The 20,106-nt window shown below is 42.9% G+C and overlaps 1 protein-coding gene and 1 long non-coding RNA gene across 6 annotated transcripts in view; both read left to right on the forward strand.

Moving 5' to 3' along the window:
* LOC142487989 (uncharacterized) overlaps nt 1-20,106 on the forward strand; it is a 70,052-nt gene that overhangs the window by 44,649 nt on the left and 5,297 nt on the right. The window lies entirely within an intron of this gene.
* LOC142487991 (uncharacterized) lies at nt 14,268-17,621 on the forward strand. Its single transcript, XR_012799379.1, has 3 exons — nt 14,268-14,418; nt 15,452-15,507; nt 16,991-17,621. It is a non-coding gene; the product is annotated as an uncharacterized LOC142487991 (long non-coding RNA).

Here is a 20,106-nt window from a genome sequence, read left to right on the forward strand (position 1 = left end):
TTATCACTCTATAAGTTAATTGAACAAAACAAATTGGTGTTTCCTGCTGCTAAACCTTTACCATCAAGTACCAGAGAAAAATTACCTCATGCCCTACTAGCGGATGAGGCCTACCCATTGCTGAAATACCTCATGCACTACTAACGGATGAGGCCTACCCATTGCTGAAATACCTCATGCACTACCGGATGAGGCCTACCCATTGATGAAATACCTCATGCACTACCGGATGAGGCCTACCCATTGATGAAATACCTCATGAAGCCGTATTGTAGGAAAGGATTAACCAAAGAAGGTGAAATCTTTAATTACAGACTGTCCAGGGCCAGACGGTGTGTAGAGTGCGCATTTGGTATAATAAAGTGAAAAAAAGTGATCTGCGCTCATAAATTTGTGATTAAGTGCTTATATGCTAGTGCAAATGTGAAACCTTGTAGAATTTTAAATAATAAGACCTGTTTTAGGATGAGGTAGATGCTGCAGTAATCATGGGATGGCTCAGCATACCAAAACTAATACAGAAACAAAAAGAAAAACAGCGCAAAAAAACCTTATAGTGTAGTAAATTTAAAAAGTATTTATGGCTTAAAGGTGAGTATTGCACGTACATCAAAAATGAAAATTAACAGCAGGACATGTTAGGGACATGTTACCACTTGACGAACTGCAACACTGGAACACGCCGTGACAGCTTAGGTCTCTCTCCTCCAGTAGTAAGGGCCAGAAGAGTGCTTTCTCCACTCCGGTTTGGAGTTCTCACTGCGTAGTGAGGATATGGCCGTCTCTGCTATAGAGAGGAGGATTCCTCTTGCCAGTTCTGGGTTACTGCACGTGTGTCAGTGACGTCATCAGTTTGCGTCGTCCAGAAGTTCGTGTCGCATCGCGTTTTAAGGCAAAGCAGCCGAGTAAATTGTCCCAAACAAAGTCAATGCTGGTTTACAGATAATAACCTCAATAGGTAATAGGTTGGAACGCGCCCTCTTCTTTGTATTCAGAGCATCAGAGCAGGTGTATGCAAAAATGTGACGTTTCGGGACAGACATTTACTACACTATAAGGTTTTTTTGCGCTGTTTTTCTTTTTGTTTCTGCATTTGGTATAATGTCTGCGAAATGGCAAATACTATTGAAAGCGGTAGAAACTTCTGTGCCAAATGCCAAATATATTGTAAAATGTGTGGCTATACTACATAATGTGGTTACAGATTTGGAAGGCACAAATGATGCTCTAATGCAGCGGTGCGCAAACTGTGGGGTGCGCCCCCTTTAGGTGGCGCAAGATTATGTAGGGGGCGCGGGCTGCGTGCGGGGAAACCTGGGGGCGGGCAGAGCTGTGCACGGGCAGCCAGAAGCTCCGTGCTGCTGCTTCTGTGTGATGTCTGCCTTGCTGTGGGGGCGGGGCTTCTCACTGCACACAGACAGCCCCTCCTCCTCCTGTCCCAGTTTTCAGCGTACATGGGGGACTGAAGCAGGCTTAAAAGTGAAAGTAAGTATTTGTGTGTTGTGTGTGTAGAGGTGGGAAACATATTGGGGGGAGGGAGAGAGAAAGAGAGCAATGTAGCGGTGGGAGACATATTGGGGGGGAGAGAAAGAGAGCCATGGAGAGGTAGGAGACATATTGGTGGGAGAGAAAGAGAGCCATGGAGAGGTGGGAGACATATTGGTGGGAGAGAAAGAGAGCCATGGAGAGGTGGGAGACATATTGGGGGGAGATAAAGAGAGCCATGGAGAGGTGGGAGACAGAAAGAGAGCCATGGAGAGGTGGGAGACAGAAAGAGAGCCATGGAGAGGTGGGAGACATATTGGGGGGAGATAAAGAAAGCCATGGAGAGGTGGGAGACATATTGGGGGGAGGGAGAGAGCCATGGAGAGGTGGGAGACATATTGGGGGGAGGGGAAGAGAGAGACATGGAGAGGTGGGAGACATATTGGGGGAGGGGGAGAGAGAGTCATGGAGAGATGGGAGACATATTGGGGGAGGGGGAGAGAGACATGGAGAGGTGGGAGACATTGGGGGGAGGGGAGAGAGACATGGAGAGGTGGAAGACATATTGGGGGGAGGGGGAGAGAGAGTCATGGAGAGATGGGAGACATATTGGGGGGAGGGGGAGAGAGACATGGAGAGGTGGGAGACATTGGGGGGAGGGGAGAGAGACATAGAGAGGTGGAAGACATATTGGGGGGAGGGGGAGAGAGACATGGAGAGGGGAGACATTGGGGGGAGGGGGAGAGAGACATGGAGAGGTGGGAGACATATTGGGGGGAGGGGGAGAGAGACATGGAAGAAATATTGGGGGAGAGATATGGAGAGGTGGGAGACATATTGAGGGGAGGGAGAGACATAGATGTGGGAGACATATTGGGGGTGGGGGTGAGAGACACTGGGGGGAAGGTGAGAGAGAGAGACTGGGGGGAAGGTGAGAGAGAGAGACACTGGGGGAGGGAGAGACACAATGGCTAAACAGAGGGATGAAGGTCGATCAGAGATGGCAGAATTGAGGGGCTTGGGAGGAAGATGAGTTTTGGGGGCCTGAGGGTTCTTCTTTGGGTCGGGGGGTCACTTGGGAGTATTGATCAGCAAGCGAGATTCATCAGTACCCCCCATGAGTTTGGTTATGGGGATCCCTGATCCCTGGACAACATTTAAAACGGGAATAAATAATAAATAAAACTGGTAGGTAGGAGTGGATGACACAGGGGAAAGAAAATGGGAGAAGGGAAAAAAAAGGGGGGGGGGGGAGGTAGTAAAGAGGTGGATGAATGCCATGAAATAAATGGATTGCCCTTGTGCACCAGAAAAAAACATATTACCAGATGTCAGCAAACAATAAAATAAACAGTGATCCAATACTAGTATACTGCCTGCGCGCACGCCTGCAGCCCAAGCGACTTGTGGGGAACTTGGCTGCAGGAGATTGTAGACGCGTCACAAAGCTGGTTCGCCCTCATTGGCTGAACCAGCTCACGTGCGCTGACGTCATGTGATTTTGATTAAATCAGGCAGGGGGCCCACGAAAAATTTCATGGATGAAAAGGGGGGCACGGTATAAAAAGTTTGGTCACCCCTGCTCTAAGGTACTCACCACCGACAGGAAATGTAACAACGTCTCTGTTTATTGTGGACAGAAGAGCCTCCGTGTCTGACTCTTCGTCCTCTGACTTAGGCTTTGGTCCTGTTGCGTCCGGCGGCGCGCGCGCGTTACTCACCTGCAGGGGTATGCTCCCGAGCCGGTCCCAGTCCCCCCTCGCTGCACGGTTCACTATGCGCTGTGACGCGTCAGTGCCAGGGGATTCAAGAGAATTGCGATCCCGAGCGGTGACGCGTCACGTGGTGCGCTGGTGAGCCTATCAGCGGCGGGGGCGGGAGCTGGAGCTGTCAGCCTCCAAAAGGTAAGGTGTGTGTGTGTCGACGGAGAGGAGGGCATAGGGGGGGGAACTGCTTACCTTCCAGCCGGCAACAGCATCCGCGGGGGGGGTGGTGTATCGGACGGGAGATGTGGAGGGGGGGATCGGATGGGAGATGTGGAGGGGGGGATCAAACGGGAGCTGTGGAGGGGGGGAGTAGCACGGAGAGCAGCAAAGGGCAGCCCTCCGCTCAAACAATGCCCCCTTGGCCGCCGCTCCTGTTTAAAATAATTCTGAGTTGTTTTAGGAATTGTTTTGATTGGTTAATGGTTTAATTAATTCATTGTTGATGTTGTTATTGCTTGTATTCATTGGATTAGCTGGCTACTGTTTTTATTTAGTGAAGTATGTTTTTTTGGAGTTATGTTTTATTATTGTGTATCTTGTGCATTAATGTATTGTAATTAGGGTGCCCATTGAGTGCTATAGAGGCTTATCATGCCCATATTATTATTATTGATGTACCACTATACTACTCAATGGGTACACGGTGTGTATAGTCAGTCCGGGGTGGGTGCTTAGGCCTCCCGGGTGGGTGAAGGGGTTATTAGCCCTAAGGATGGGTGTCTAGACCTTGCGGGTGGGTAGCGGTTGGGTTAACCCCTTTATTACCTTAGCGATATTAACCGTTAAGGTAATGAAGGGGTTAAGTCCCACTGCAGCCCCCCGCAAGGCCTAAACAGCCACTAAGGGCCAAATTCCCCCTTCACCCACCGTCGCTAGCCACAGTAAGCCTGGCACGGGTGTTTAACCCCTTCATTGCCTTAGCGGTTAGCCGCTAAGGTAATGAAGTTGCTGTACATGCATTTCTCCTGCATCGGATGCATGCCGGGGGTCTCCGGTGCTGGTATTATCAGCTCCGGAGACCCCCGGCATCAATCCGAGGCAGGAAAAGGCCCCACTTATCGCAGCTCAGCGACGCATCTCCCCACCAATCTGCCAAAATTTTGAGGCGTATTGGATTGGGGAGAAGATTGCCTTTTTAGAAGCCATTTGTGAACTTGGCTGCAGGAGATTGTAGACGCGTGGCGGACGCGTCACAAAGCTGGTGCGCCCTTATTGGCTGAACCAGCTCATGTGCACTGACGTCATGTGATTTTGATTACATTAGGCAGGGGGGCCCGAGAAATTTCATAGATGAAAAGGGGGGCTCGGCATAAAAAGTTTGGTCACCCCTGCTCTAAGGTACTCACCACCGACAGGAAATGTAACAACGTCTCTGTTTATTGTGGACAGAAGAGCCTCCGTGTCTGACTCTTCGTCCTCTGACTTAGGCTTTGGTCCTGTTGCGTCCGGCGGCGCGCGCGCGTTACTCACCTGCAGGGGTATGCTCCCGAGCCGGTCCCAGTCCCCCCTCGCTGCACGGTTCACTATGCGCTGTGACGCGTCAGTGCCAGGGGATTCAAGAGAATTGCGATCCCGAGCGGTGACGCGTCACGTGGTGCGCTGGTGAGCCTATCAGCGGCGGGGGCGGGAGCTGGAGCTGTCAGCCTCCAAAAGGTAAGGTGTGTGTGTGTCGACGGAGAGGAGGGCATAGGGGGGGGAACTGCTTACCTTCCAGCCGGCAACAGCATCCGCGGGGGGGGTGGTGTATCGGACGGGAGATGTGGAGGGGGGGATCGGATGGGAGATGTGGAGGGGGGGATCAAACGGGAGCTGTGGAGGGGGGGAGTAGCACGGAGAGCAGCAAAGGGCAGCCCTCCGCTCAAACAATGCCCCCTTGGCCGCCGCTCCTGTTTAAAATAATTCTGAGTTGTTTTAGGAATTGTTTTGATTGGTTAATGGTTTAATTAATTCATTGTTGATGTTGTTATTGCTTGTATTCATTGGATTAGCTGGCTACTGTTTTTATTTAGTGAAGTATGTTTTTTTGGAGTTATGTTTTATTATTGTGTATCTTGTGCATTAATGTATTGTAATTAGGGTGCCCATTGAGTGCTATAGAGGCTTATCATGCCCATATTATTATTATTGATGTACCACTATACTACTCAATGGGTACACGGTGTGTATAGTCAGTCCGGGGTGGGTGCTTAGGCCTCCCGGGTGGGTGAAGGGGTTATTAGCCCTAAGGATGGGTGTCTAGACCTTGCGGGTGGGTAGCGGTTGGGTTAACCCCTTTATTACCTTAGCGATATTAACCGTTAAGGTAATGAAGGGGTTAAGTCCCACTGCAGCCCCCCGCAAGGCCTAAACAGCCACTAAGGGCCAAATTCCCCCTTCACCCACCGTCGCTAGCCACAGTAAGCCTGGCACGGGTGTTTAACCCCTTCATTGCCTTAGCGGTTAGCCGCTAAGGTAATGAAGTTGCTGTACATGCATTTCTCCTGCATCGGATGCATGCCGGGGGTCTCCGGTGCTGGTATTATCAGCTCCGGAGACCCCCGGCATCAATCCGAGGCAGGAAAAGGCCCCACTTATCGCAGCTCAGCGACGCATCTCCCCACCAATCTGCCAAAATTTTGAGGCGTATTGGATTGGGGAGAAGATTGCCTTTTTAGAAGCCATTTGTGAACTTGGCTGCAGGAGATTGTAGACGCGTGGCGGACGCGTCACAAAGCTGGTGCGCCCTTATTGGCTGAACCAGCTCATGTGCACTGACGTCATGTGATTTTGATTACATTAGGCAGGGGGGCCCGAGAAATTTCATAGATGAAAAGGGGGGCTCGGCATAAAATGTTTGCTCACCCCTGCTCTAATGATTGATCGTACAGCTGTACTTCCTACTTCACTCCACAGAAATAAAGCCAACAATGCACCTGGAAAAATTGCAAAATGCATTTGTGATTCATTCACAGAATATTTCAATGCGGAGCGAGCTGTGCAAAATATGTAAAACATGTTCACAAAAGTCTAAAACTGTACTTGTTGTACATGGTTATTAATTCTGATAACAAAATTATTGTTGAGAGTGCGAAGACGTGCATTGTTCCCGTAAATGGACCCATGATTGGGACACAATTTGCTTAGTGATGGGGATGTTATGTCAAAAAATAACTATAAAAACACATTTGAAATGCCAAATGCTTTCGGTCCTTGAGTCAATGAATGAGTGTGCGAGTGAGTGTCTTTAGGCCAGTGTGAGTCAGCCAGTCTGTGTGCGAGTGAGTGTCTTTAGGCCAGTGTGAGTCATTTTAACATGTACAACAACTTAACATTGCAAAAATTATATTTATTTAACTTTTATTATAACGGAACTTTTTATAATTTAACATGTAACATTGAACATTTTATACTGCATTACAATACAAATATATTTCTAGTTATTCGCCTCAAATTCGGCCACCGCATCAAAAACAAGTTCTTGCGCTTATTGTCTGAGCCGAAGCTTTGATAATTTGTCCAGCGGCATAATATATGGGACCAAACTTTTATAAAAATCCAATTCTTCATTGGTGCTCTGCACCATTGTTTGCATCAGTCCAAATTTGTTTTCTTCTATTTGGACCATTTTGCGCTTTAAATCAGTGATGGCCCTAGGTTTCTTAGCGATTGGTTCCTGTGATGATACTGTGGCAACAAGCTCTGTAAACGGATCCTCGTCAACGAACGACAACTCCAGAACGGTTTCTTCTGGCTCCCTGGGTCTTCCAGGTTTGAGACCATTTGCCCCGGTAGCATTTGTCCTTTTAGAAATCTCATATTTTCAACATACTGCCGAGTTGATGTTCCGTCTGTGCTGCTCGGCCCAGAGTCCCCTGAACGTGGCTGCTTCACCTTCTTCAGTTCTCGCCGGAATCCGTCACAAGGTTTTTCCACTTCCCTTTTGCTATTTCAGCTACAAAAAAAAATAAAAAACAGGCCATAAATTTTCATTTACAATAAATAGATTGAACATGCATTTGTTATACTATGAACAACAGCCACATAGGTACGCTACAGAGGGGGGGGGGGGTACAAATATATAAGTATAGGCACAAGGGTATGCTACGGGAGGGGGATAAAAAGACATAAGTACAGGCACATGGGTGCGCTATAGGGGAGGATAAAAAGACGTAAGTACAGGCACATGGGTACGCTATATGGGTGGGTAAAAAGACAAGTACAGGCACATGGGTACGCTATAGGTGGGATAAAAAGACATAAGTACAGGCACATGGGTACGCTATAGGGGGGATAAAAAGACATAAGTACAGGCACATGGGTACGCTATAGGGGTGGTAAAAAGACATAAGTACAGGCACATGGGTACGCTATAGGGGGGATAAAAAGACATAAGTACAGGCACATGGGTACGCTATAGGGGTGGTAAAAAGACATAGGGGTGGGATAAAAAGACATAAGTACAGACACATGGGTACGCTATTGGGGGGAGAAAAAGACATAAATACAGTATAGGCACATGGGTACGCTATAGGGGGGATAAAAAGACAAGTACAGGCGCATGGGTACGCTATAGGGGGGGGATAAAAAGACATAAGTACAGGCACATAAGTACGCTTTAGAGGGGGGATAAAAAGATATAAGTACAGGCACCTGGGTACGCTTTAGGGGGGTGATAAAAAGACATAAGTACAGGCACATGGGTACGCCATAGGGGGGGGAGAAAAAGACATAAGTACAGCCAATAAAAACATCAATAACAACACACATTTAAATACTAACGTGATATGCTCAATATCTGCGCTGTCTCTTTTCAGAGCTTATCATGGACATTTCTGTCATGATAAGTTCTTGAACGCTTATTCCATAATGGATCTCTCAGGGAGACCTCGTGAATCAGAAGTTCAATTAGTGCAGGATCCATTATGAACAACAGAGAGAGTCAAACGACACCCTTCACATGCACAATACAACTGAAAAGTCACAAAAATAAATACTTAAAACATACTTACATATGTATCCATTTTGCTGCTTCACTTACCTCTGATTGGTTGTTGGCCGCCCACGTGACGTCCTCAGCGCAGTCTCAAACAGTCTCTCCTGTCTGATGAAATTGCTGGCGCCTCAGCACGCCTGCGGACGCTCGCGGAAGCCCCCTCTCAAGATATCCTCATTTAGGATGTCGGGGCTCATCGCACAGCGTCCGCATGGCTCAGCGAGGCTCCCCCCCTCTATGGAAACAGCCTAAGGCCGCGTTCATAGTGCCGGCGATGGCGACCGATGATGTCACCCGTCGCCACCTGCGAAAGTTATCATTTACCTTTCAGTGACGTTGCTGGCGACCTGGCCATTGATTGGTTCAGAGGCTGTCACATGGCGGCAGCCTCTGAAAAAGAAAATTTCCCGGCATCCAAATTTCACGCCGCTCCTGTCACCGGCGACAATGCATTTGTTTTGGGCGACGTCACGTCGCCGGCACTATAAGCACAGCCTTACTCATGAGAATACAGACATGGAAGTATGTAACTATGGGCCTCATGCAGTAAGCGTTGATAAGGGAAATATGGCCATGTTATAGCCAAAATTGGGTTTGAGATTCAGTAAGCGCCGATAAGTGCTTCATATCGCCAGGTTTCGGAGCCGATTATTTGGTTATGGCCAGTCGCCTGCCGATAAGCCTGTTTTCGACACTGATCGCCACTTTTTTAAATCGGCTGGATTCAACAAAAAAAAACAGCTTATCGGGGCTGATCGGCACTACGAAATTGAGATGTTATGGCCGATTTCTCCCGCCAACTAAAGTTGGCAGTTTGGACGGGAGAACGATCGCTAAGGCTGCCGGAACGGCACTTAGAAAAAAAACATCTTCTGTACATCAATGGAAGTCAATGGAGCGGGGACGTATAACAGTATAGTACTGTTTACGTTTCATTGCTCACAATACAAGGGGGATTTGCATTACAGTGTGGGGGCATTCCCTGCATTGTGTCACAGCTGACGTGTCTTATTTGCATAACATTCGACTTTTACATGTTTGCAGCATTTGCGGGTCACATTACTCATCATGTGATGATGTGGCAAGGGAAAATACTATACTCAACTCTTAAAGGAGAACCTCACATCATAGCACACATTTTACTGCATTGATCGACAATTGTTTACATGATGTTACACATGTCACACATGTCACACATACACCGTATATTCATGTTCCTTTACATTACACAATGCTTGTAATGTGTCACGCATCTTTAAACCTTCATGTACATCTAAATTCTCATGTTTACATCTACGTTTGGTCCTCCCTATTTTCATGACGTCACTTATTGGACGCGCAATCACATTGCATATTTACATTATAACCGTTGCATTACAAGCACTTCAACCTAACTTATACGCACATGTACAGTAATTCATCATTGGGACACCTTGTAAACTCATTTTATACCAACTATCCTCATTACACAAATGCATGCATATGCACACGACTATTCATTGTTGGCAACATGTCACAATAACATGGATAATTACACATGTTACACAAAACTTTTCCCACATCAATCTCAGCCTTTTTGTCTCATTACATGACTGACTCTTGCGTTCACAAGTTTTACATGCATTGCACATGCAACTATTTATTTGCAAGCAATGTTTCTACAAAGCATCACGTCACATCATTGCCAAATATCATCATTCCCTGCAGAATACACACAACAAATACTTAGAACAACAAGTGCACACAGCTTGCCACAGAAGTACTTTATTATGTTAATGTAACACCTTGCATTTTACTATGTCACCTGACATCATCACATACCTATTTAAAGGACGCACATTACCTGCTCATTCACAGCTACTCATTTCAAAATGTTGCGAATGTTTAGGAGACGGAGGAACATTCTTTTCTATGACATGCTTGATGATGAAGACAATCATATAGGGCAAGGGAGGGACACACCGAGGGACAGTGACAGTGACGCGGATACGACAGGGACAGGGAGAGGGACAGGCCGAGGGACAGGTAGAGGGACAGGAGATCAGAGGAGAAGACAGAGGAGACAACTTGTGCCTCGTCCGCGTCTGTACAGGGAGAGAACCCTGTTAGATGGGATGAGTGAGGAGGAGATTGTAAGTCGCTATCGTTTGAGTTCAGCAGCAATCTTAGCTCTTTATGAGGAGATAAGGGGGGATTTAGATTTTTTCACAGCCAGAGGTCGTGCAGTCCCTGGGCTTGTTAAAATGCTGTGCTCATTACATTATCTTGCTTCCGCGTCATACCAGACAACTGTGGGCATAGTGGGCGGGGTCTCGCAATCTACATTCTCGCGGGCCTTGACCCAGTTTCTCTATGCACTCAATAGACGCGCTAGGAATTATATTCATTTTCCTACAGAGGCGACAGAGTGGCTGGAAGTCAGGACTGGCTTTTATAATATAGCAGGGATACCATGTGTGCTGGGTGCAATCGATTGCACACATGTTGCTTTGATTGCACCTAGTCAGAGTGAGCATGTGTACCGCAATCGGAAGCACTACCATTCACTCAATGTACAGGTGGTATGTGATGCCACGATGAGGATAATGCATGTGGTACCCAAGTTCCCTGGTTCCAGTCACGATTCCTCTATCCTGAGGAACTCTTCAGTCTTCCATGCGTTCGAAGAGGGACATTTTGAACCTGGTTGGCTGCTGGGTGAGTACATATTTACATGTTCTAACACAAAACACATGTTGATTTAGGAATGTTGGCATTGTACAATTTGATCACTAATGTCAGCTTATGTGTGCTCCATTCATTATAGGTGACTCAGGATACGGAATTAGGCCGTGGCTCTTGACTCCGGTGCTAAACCCTCAAACTGAAGCAGAGGACAGGTACAATGCAGCCCATATATCTACAAGATCTGTTATAGAGAGGACATTTGGCCTACTCAAGACCAGGTTTAGGTGTCTGGACAGAACTGGTGGGGCTCTTCTATACAAGCCTCAAAAAGTGTCTGATATTATCCTTGCCTGTTGCATTTTGCACAATGTTGCACTCAGGCACAATGTACAGTCAGACTTAGCTGAGGCTTTGGTAGACGAGCATCCCACCCATGTAGCTGCTGAAAATGAACAAACAGCCAGTGGTGGCCAGACACGACAGAATCTCATCAATTCATTTTTTTCTTGTAAGTACAAACTCATATGTTCCTAGTACTACTTTTATAGTTTAATTATGTTATATTAACAATAATGTTTCTTTATATAACCTTCTGTTAGGACACAGATGAATATGGGTTGCACACCTTTCTTTTCTCTGCTGTGTGCACAAAGGGATGTGGCACCGGTATGTTATTGTTGCACAGGTTATATAATCCTCTTCAATTGTACTTTAGTTGTGTGTATGTGAATACAACTTGGGTAACAAAGCAATAATATTTTAGCATTGTGTTATTCCTTATGCTAAGACAAAACACATATTATGCCCATAATCATTCATGCTTCTAGTATGCTTACATACAATGTTATTGGTGCAGTGTAACATGTACATCCATATGATGTGTACACCAGGCTGATTTACATTTTGAATGTCATGAAATATACATGGTGTTGTACATTTAACACCAAATACACACTTTGCTGTGTTGTTTACGGTACTGAAGATGGCATGTCAATGTTTGCAATTTATATATTGTTCCTTTGCATTATAGGTATATCTCCAGTATGACTGATCATGGTATGTATATTTGCTGACATCTCTCATAAGATGTGGCTACCTCAATCTTCCTATAATTATTGGAACTAAAAACCCAACATATTGGTTTAAACACAAATGTTACATATATGTACTTTCTGTATCATGTATATGCATTTAGCTACTCTTGAGCTTTCATGTGCATTGTATTACAAAATGATTACTCACATTTCATCACATTTTATGTAGGTTTCCTTATAATTTCCATTAATGTAATATAGAGGTGGTTGGAGAAAAGGGGATAACTGTACTTATTTGTTTACTTACGGGAGCACATTCATCACTAGCATAGACACGCTTTTTAAGACAACTGTTTGTGTCTCTATCAATTGGTGTAGGATCCATGTATAACACCGACAAATGATAACACCAGCTTTATTATGGTAGCTTATATCATCATATTGACTATACTATGTATTTCTAAACGATTAATAAACACAGTAAACTATAGTTAGTTAGGTTAATGAAATATACACAGAAACGTACTTCATAACATGATGGTGATGTCATATTCAGAACATCATGCATTGGAGGGGACCATAACATCTGGCCACTAACATTATTTGCTACAGTCCCAAACCATTTTATCTACATACCCATGTAACAAGAGATTTTAAAAATAAATGGCTACTTGGTTGTAAGTGTCCTTTACATTGGGAGAAGGAGTGGCTCAGTGAGTAAAGACACACACTGGCACTGATAGTTTGAAGCAGGGGAGTCTGGTTCAATTCCCGGTGTGGGCTCCTTGTGACCTTGGCCAAGTCACTTTATCTCCCTGTGCCTCATGCGGCAAAAAAACATTTGTACGTTCCACGGGCCAGGGACCTCAGGCTGAAACATGTGTCTGTAAATCGCTGCGTACAACTAGCAGCCCTATACATGAACATGCTCATATTATTATTATTATTGTTACATAGTTTCGACAGTCATACGTTCCATTACATATTAGAATACACAAATGTGTTAGCAGAGTGGGAATGGTTGTTATATATAAAACACACCATGTCATAAAATGTTAGTAGTCATTAAAGAACACTCAATAAAAATTCATGAGGCACTCTTTTGCAACATCATTATGTTAATTAAGTGCTTATGCAATATAGGCATAAGGGTATCACATTTTTAATTGTTTGTTAATAAGCGCTGCAAGCAATATAAAATTAGTTCCATATGTAGTATAGTAGTCGGTGGCTCCTCCTCACAATCATCTCATATAAAGGTAGACTCTTCTGAAATCATACATTGATCCGATTGTATCTTCCCCGACATCTCTGAAATACAGCAAACACATGATGGTCAAAGATGGCACCTTACTAGATATGCATCCGTGACAACGCGTTACGCAGCTCTATATGATTGTGTAGATACACACGTCAGTCACTTATATGTTAGAAGTAAAACTGTTCATCAGTATGTAATGTTTCTTTAAATTTGTAGCAGGCATAACTATGTATAAGAAGTGAACGTTGCCTGTATACTGAAAGATGTGCGCGCACATCTTTGTGTGCGCACGCACTTCACGCTTGGCTCCACTAACTGTTAGCGCATGCGCAAAACAAAGCGTACGTTGTGCGTTCAATACATGTTGAAAATACCAGTAAACATAACATCTTTATTTCAAATACAATGAAGACGAAACTACATTCGTTCTAAACGAGTACATCTGTATTCTTTTTAAACAGACGTGTTTGAACAGAAAGCACGGCCGATAACACAATGCGCAAATGCAATACGTGTGACGTCATGTTAAGCCAGCGTGAAACGCACGCTAACACTCCTCCCACTCAATTAACATTCGGCTAACGCCCAGGGTACGCCTACAAACACTGAGCCGCACGCATCACACACTGCAGTTACCGTTACTATAACAAAACATGACAGCCAATAGGCTTTGAGGCGCGCACGTCGCTTGGGGGCGGGGCTTACATCAGTAATCCTTTTTAAGGACGCCTTGGCCCATGACAAGGGTCCCACGTCATACGTGGTGGACCCGGTTTTCAATGTTGTAGATGTTGCATGATAACAAAACAGGTATGTGTTAGAGTAATGGTAAAATGTTGCTAATATGTTTAAAGGGATAGGAAAGTACGTATATTTATTCCGTCAGCAATGTGTACTACTCTTTCAGGTCCTACTATATTGTATTAGGAAACAATTTGTTTGTGATCGCTACATGTTATGCAGTCTGCAATGTTACGCTGTATCCACGCATTGAAAGTGAAAATGGTGGTTACAAAAAAAAAAAAAATTTAAACGCAGAGTCAACGCATAACGATTGTTATATTTACCATTCTTCTAGAATTAACTCTTCGCCTGGCTGCAACTGGTCGCTCCAGAAATGCAAGCCATTTTCATCCACGCTTAACCCAACCGCTGAATCCAGTATGGCACATATCTCCTCCAGGATGCGCTCATAGGAATCGCCACTGCTTTCTTCAAATAATTGGTCGGGAGGTAGGTTCATTTCTTCCGGTTCCCATTCCAATGCAATTTCAGCTGAAAGGCTTGGTACATAATCATAGTACTTTTGTTCTTGTACAATGTGGGTTTCAGGAATGGAGGCTGCAGATATTGCAGCACGTATCGATTCAAACGGATCAGTAGTAGCGGATACATTGCTATTGCCATTAGGAATAAATATGCCTTTCACGACAATATAAGTGCCGTCTTTCAGGATAAATTGTTTTTCCGGGGCAATCTTCCAGAAACCATAGGTGTGTTGTAGCTTATCCTGGTCACGTTCAAAAAAGTCATTACTTGATAAAGTGAATCTTATTGAGGAATTAAAATTCCGTGCATGCTTACGGTCTTGGTAATAAGGATATTTTGCTCGAATGAAATCATCGATTTGGCGTGTGCTTGCTTTCTGTCCGCGACTGTTCAAGATGGCTTCACAGATCATGTACTTATACCCTAAAAGGGGATTAATATTGTTAACGAATTCATCAGCCATGTCTGAGTAGCACAAAAGCTGTGTGCAGGTCTGTGTTATTTGCTCATCAAAATGAATGTGCTGAATGGCTAACAAACTCCTGTTTTTCCTTGTCAAGGTCAACAAAAGTAACTACTTTGACTCCTTATTTCAAACGCCAATTGGATTTGGTTGTCTAATTGGGTTAACAGTTGTGGTTCGTGATATGGGACTGTGGGAGAAACATTTCTCCTTCTTTTATCTCGTTTGTGAAAAACATCCCTAGACTGTGAATGCGTTCACATAGTGTTTTTTTGAAAACTAACAAAGGCCAGTGTGTGAAAATATTTCTTAGCCAGGCATATCAGTAAAAACACACCTGCAAAAAGAAATGTTTTTTCCCCGCTTACATTTCTGTGTGTATGTGAAAGTCTGGTTAACTCCCTGTCTGCATGAGTTTAAATACGTGTGTATATATATATATATATATATATATATATATATATATATAAATATATCTCTTATAAAAATATATATATATTTATATATAATATTTTTTTTTTTTTTATATTGCAGGAGTACACACAACATTGATGGCATTAAGTATACCTTGTATGAAACCTATTTAAATGGTGAGAAACATGATTGAATTAAGTAATAAACATTTGTTTAAGCACAATACTGTTAGAGTCTCATACTTAGGATATTTCTCAAACATTAGGCCTGTATTATTAAAATAGTGTGCTTTCACAAGGAAGCATGAAGTGTATTAGTTTGTGTATACCAGTTTATATAGTACTATATATATATATATATATATATATATATATATATATATATATATATATATATATATACACACACACATATATATACATATATATACACATATATATATACACATATATACATATATATATATACACATATATATATATACACATATATACATATATATATATACACATATATATATACACATATATACATATATATATATACACATATATACATATATATATATACACATATATACATATATATACATATATATATATATACTCACACTCACACTCACACTCAGTGTGTGTGTGTGTATATATATTATTATACATTCTGAGATGTTATAGAAACGAACACACAACTGATTAAAGGACAAAATTACAATGGCCAAGCAAGGCAAAGGTAAGTAATAATTTACACATAATCCTGCTGTACACGTACAAGAAAGATGTTTGCACTTACTTAGGTGTTTTAATAATTGCATGTGACTAATATGCATATGCAATTCTTACATCAATTAACACACCCAAATGCAATGTTTTGATGCAAAGTCAATGGCAGCTTCTCTAAACTTAGCAACTGGCTCCTGGTGGACCATTACTGAACAGACGATTACAACATAAATATTTATAACACAATTAATTATGAGTGTTAACATTTCCAAACCTTCACGTGTACAAGAACATAGTTGAAAGTTTGGAAACAACACAGTCTTCAGCATACATACAATAGTAATTAGATAATCTGAAGTCAACAAAACAAGGCCAAAGACATATTTTCTGAATTATAACATTTATTTTTTTTGTTCCTTTTGCGAGCGAGTAACAGGCCTGCTTGTTGTCTCTTGAATTTTCCTTTTTCTTTTGCCACCAACTTTAGGCACAACAGAGCCACTTTGAGTGGCCTCTGGCACTTCACGGGCAGGGCTTGTGGCCAGTGACTGTTCACCTACGGGGCTTGTGGCCAGTGACTCACCTACAGGGCTTGTGGCCAGTGACTCACCTACAGGGCTTGTGGGCAGTGATTCACCTACAGGGCTTGTGGCCAGTGACTCACCTACAGGGCTTGTGGGCAGTGATTCACCTACAGGGCTTGTGGCCAGTGACTCACCTACAGGGCTTGTGGGCAGTGATTCACCTACAGGGCTTTTGGGCAGCGATTCACCTACAGGGCTTTTGGGCAGCGACTCACCTACAGGGCTTTTGGGTAGTGACTGTTCACGGACAGGGCTTGTGCCCAGTGACACATGTGAGCAAGTTGGTAGACACTGCACAAGTGATGGTTGGTCTGTTTCATGTGTGTCTTGTTTTGTTTTTGTCGCCTCCTTTGTAGGTGTCTGCTGCTGAATTTGTAGAGATGGCAGCGGTAGGATGTCATCAGGAACCTGCACAGCAATGTCTGCTACTTGACCGGTAACATTTGGGCCTGGTGAATGAATCTCAGATGATTGTGGTGAAAACTGACCTGCATGAACAGATCCTGGCTGGGAGGTGTTGAATTGTGGTACATTAGTCATTCTCCAGTAATTAGCTTGTGTTTGCTGAACAACTAATGCTTCAAATGAGGTGTTGATTTTTTGCAACTGTTTAGGCACTTCAATGAAGACTCTGTGGAGATGTGCCAATTGTGATACTGTTTCTTCCTGCAGTCCAATCATCCTTTCCAGCACTGTCATCATGTCTGAATGGCGACGATTTTCTGCGTCCACTATTTTTCCCTCTGAAGCTACAATTGCATCGTATGTGGAAGTTGATGGACGATTTGGCGGTACAACAGTTTCTATTGGCACCTCTTCATGGTCACATGATTGTATTTCAGTCTCTTCTGTGGCGTCATCCTCATCATACTCATCATCCTCATCACCATGATGTTCTAAAAAGAAATGTACACATTATTAAATGGCATGTTAATGTATGCTGTGTTACTATGTAATTGTACTGTGTCCTAAGTAACACCTAACATGTTAGCATACGTTTTATAACCTCATTAAAAACTACCTTGACTTACGAATAATGTTTGGACTCAGTATGAAATATGAATGAATGAAAAGTTGCTCTAAACTCAGAAGTCCTACATGATAATTAACATCACTAACACAATACATGTTGCCTTACACTTAATTTTCACTGACACTAAGTAATCCTATTTAAAGAAGATGTGCAAAACAAATAATGCACATGACAACATAACATATAGAAGAGCACATATTATATGGCCAGCAAATGATACACTCACCTTCTAGTAGTGTTGAGCTGGCTGACCCAGGTGAAGACACTTGTTCCATCTCAGGTGACACATGTCCTCCAGGGGCAACTATATATAACAATAACATAAGTTTTACATTTACATGTGTAAATATTGAACAAACACTTATTGTATGTTCTGTATTTATGATTAACTAACAACATCAGTTCCTTAACCGAAAATGTGTGTGTGAAAGTGAACATAAATAGTTGTAATAACAATGTACATGCCTGTGTACTTAGAAGTTTTGAGTTCCCTAACATACAACATACTATGTTTCTGCAGTAATGCGTGAGGATAAATAGATTAAATGAGTACATAAAAATCATATGTTGTGTAGTGATATCAGTATCATAATGTACATAACTATCATGAGATGACCATTCACAATGGTTATCATGAAGGTGGTCATATTGCAAAAAGTGTTATTTTTGGTAGAGGATATGTGTGGTACATTAATCGAAGATGTGGCACACCTGAATGTGGCTGTGACTCAACAAGACAACACATGCAGTGTGTGATAATGTGTCTTTCATAGTAGTTCAACTATAGATATGAGTGAACTAATGTGTGACGTACGCTTTGATAAGTAATGAGTTGTTGGGGCATTTAGTAGCTAGAGTTAAGCTTTCCAATGAGTGTGATTAACTTCAGTTGTGCTATTCAGGTTGTAAGAAAGGTATTCCCTTCCCCAAAAAGCCTAATCAGCCACACCTTTCAATGACTTGAAACAGGTGCAAATGGTGTGAACTAAGTTGACCGTGAAATGAGGCTGTAATTAGTGTGTGTGCTGAACCCCACCCCCTCTGTTGAAGTGTATGCTGTGATGAGATATTAATTGCAGCTGCTTTAACACAATGGTAGATGAGCTAAGTAGTCATCTGCAGTGTTTAAGTTATGAAAACAATGACATAACATATGCTACGTGTGCCTCATTATGCTGTCTGTATATGACATAAAGCAAAAATGGACCTTTTCATAAGCAACTATAGATGTGTTAGTGCCAGTGATGTTTGTAGGCCGTTACATGCAATTTCTTTGATGCATGCTTAAAATAGGCAGTAATGTCATGTTTGTCGGAGTAAAATCAATAAAATACACAATAACATGATACATATTTCTGTTCTGTACCTGTAGCTACTAATAATTTCTCATGAACATGTGTTACACGTGTACTACCCTGTTGTTCCCCATCTTCGCCCACCATCAATTGCTTCCACTGCAGCTATGCATTTTGGGAATTCACATGTAAATGAGCACGCAATGGCACGTGCTATATTAGTTACTGCTTTTAGTAGGACTACTACATATATGTCTATTTTGAGATATATATATACAGAATCAGACATATACATATATAGATGCAGGTATGCTTATATTGTGAAGACAGTATAAAAAGCAGTGTAACTATGCAAAATAACTGTAAGCAACGACACGCCTAGTACAGTAATATTTATCACCTGCTGGAAATTGTGACGGATAAATTCCAATGTCACGGTCACCAGCCAAGCCTTCCACGACGACGGTAAGTAATTTTGGCCGAAGCAGCTCCTCCAATGGAGTCAATATGAGACGTTGTGGTGTGGGCCCACCTCCAGTGCCAGTAGCATGCACGCGTTGGTGTTGTATTTTCTTTTTCAATTTGGACCTAATATCATCAAATCTTTTCCGACAATGATACTTGTCCCTGACACTATTCCCACAGGCATTGACACCAATGACTATTGTGTCCCACATTTCTTTTTTGCTTGCTGCACTTGTCCGCCCTTGAAAAACATATAAAAGATATGAGGTAAATGAATAATAATATAAGCACCAGTTTCCTACACTGCTAGCTGTTCCAAGTGATATCAAACATGCTGTTTTATGTGTAATATGTGCAGCACATGAGCATTCACTACTAAACCTATACATGTAAGCAAGGTTGCATTCATATTGTATGCAGTTCTGGCAAATTGACCGCCTGTGTTTATTTGTCCTTGTAAGGCATGATAAAAAGCTGTGTTTCCACACTAATGAACATAGAAAGATATTGTGTACCCATATTTGCATATGAACAAAACTCAGATGACCTAGGATCACATGTATTTGAATAATAAATGTAAAGTTACACTTACCTACTAAATGTCCATATATACTGTCATAGTGCTCCAGAATGCCAGTGACAAGAGCCCTATTTTCCTGGTCATTGAAGCGAGGATTAC

Source organism: Ascaphus truei, chromosome 2 (genome assembly GCF_040206685.1).
Source record: "Ascaphus truei isolate aAscTru1 chromosome 2, aAscTru1.hap1, whole genome shotgun sequence".
NCBI lineage: Eukaryota > Metazoa > Chordata > Amphibia > Anura > Ascaphidae > Ascaphus > Ascaphus truei.